This window comes from Arachis ipaensis, chromosome B06, assembly GCF_000816755.2.
Source record: "Arachis ipaensis cultivar K30076 chromosome B06, Araip1.1, whole genome shotgun sequence".
Lineage (NCBI taxonomy): Eukaryota > Viridiplantae > Streptophyta > Magnoliopsida > Fabales > Fabaceae > Arachis > Arachis ipaensis.
In genome coordinates, this window is record NC_029790.2 from 18631965 (window position 1) to 18633933 (window position 1969).

General features: G+C 28.0%; 1 long non-coding RNA gene across 1 annotated transcript in view; it reads right to left on the bottom strand.

The window, feature by feature from the left end:
• Positions 1 to 785, bottom strand: part of LOC110263215 — a 15661-nt gene extending 14876 nt beyond the window's left edge. The window contains exon 1 of the long non-coding RNA XR_002348429.1: positions 732 to 785. This is a non-coding gene — a long non-coding RNA (uncharacterized LOC110263215). The remainder of the gene's footprint in view (positions 1 to 731) is intronic.

Here is a 1969-nt window from a genome sequence, read left to right on the forward strand (position 1 = left end):
CAATTTGACCATTTTTTTAGCATATATTAGTGCTGTTTCTATATTTAAATTTTAAATTATTCTCCACATCTAAACAATTTTAATATTTAAGTTCATCCAAGTAATTTAGATCATGCACTTCTTTTTTTTCACTTTCTTCTCCCCTCACACCTCTTTTTCTTTTTGTTTCAAATTCACATATGTATTCTTCTTCTTCACCTTGATACTACGTCTTCTTCTTCTCCTCCTTTTTTATTATTTTTCACTTTTGTTACTGTCGTCACCACCACCACCAGCACCTCCTCCTTTTTCTCCTCATCATTTTTATCGGAATTTATTCTCCTCCTTCCTTGTCATCCTTCTCCTTTTCGATCATCATCATCGCATTGTCATCTTCTTCTTATATATATCGTCGTTATTGTTATTGTTATTGACTTATTGTTGAATTTTTGCTATGTTGATGATGTTATCTGATCCAAAATTGATTTTGGATGTGTTTTTGTTCACGATTCAATCTTGTTTGTGTGCTTATTGTCGAACTGAGTTTATGTGTCGCAATCATTATGCAATTTTGGTTCATTTCTGAGTTAATTTTGTCGCAATTGTTATGAAATTTTGGTTCATTTCTGAGTTAATTATATCGCATCCATTATGCAATTTCAGTTCATTTTTTAGTGAATTAAGATGCATTTGGATTCGTTATCCTGCACAATTCAAAATTCTTTCTCATCTTCCTCCTCATTTTCTACTACTTCTTCTTTTTCATCTTTTTCTTCTTCATCTTCTCCTTCTTTTTTTATTTTATTATAGTTCTACTTATTTCATTCTCTTATGAAGTATAAAACTAAGAAAAAGAGAAGCAAATATCAAACAAAAAAGAAGAAGAAACATATTAATGACATTGTCTGATCCAAAATTAATTTTGGATGTATTTTTGTTCATGATTCAGTCTTGTTTGTGTGCTTGTTTTCGAACTGAGTTTATGTGTCGCAATCATTATATAATTTTGATTCATTTCTGAGTTAATTGTGTCATAATTGTTATGTAATTTTGGTTCATTTCTGAGTTAATTGTGTCGTAATCATTATATAATTTCAGTTCATTTCTAAGTGAATTAATTAAGGTGCATTTGGATTTGTTATCCTACACAATTCAAAAATCTTTCTCCTCATCTTCTACTGCTTCTTCTTCTTTTTTATTTTTTTCTTCTTCATCTTCACCTTCTTATTTCATTTTCTCAAAATTATTTTTGATTTATTCTCTTTAAGAGAAATAAAAATAAAAAAAAAGAGAAGAAAATATCAAACAAAAAAGAAGAAGAAACATATTAATGTCGTTGTCTTATCTAAAATTGATTTTGTTGGATGTGTTTTTGTTCATGATTCAGCTTTGTTTGTGTGCTTATTTTTTAACTGAGTTTATGTGACGCAATCATTATGGTAAATTTCGGTTCATTTCTGAGTTAATTGTGTCGCAATCAATTATGTAATTTCGGTTCATTTATGAGTGAATTAAAGTGCATTTGGACTCGTTGTCCTACACAATTCAAAATTCTTTCTCCTCACATTCTATTGCAATAACAATAATAACAACAACAACAAAAGAATGACGATGAGGAGAAAACATGCAAAAGAAGAGGAGGAGGAGGAAGAGGAACGCGAAGAAAAAGACAACGACGATAATGTAGCGCGTAAACGTCAATGACTTGGTTAAAAAAATGATGTGTACGAATGTAATCACACTCTTTTTAATAAGAGTGATTTATGTTGGTGTTGGATCTATTTAGTTAAATTTAAATTATAATATTATTTGAATGTATAGTAAATATGTTAATTTTTTCAATCATTTTTATTAAGGAACTGTGATATAATCTTCATTAGTAAATATAAATTTCAGTATAATTTTATGCTATTAAATGATCTTATTATATTATCATTTATGTATTTGAGTATAATAATTTTTATACATAAAAAAAAAAAAACATTTCCAT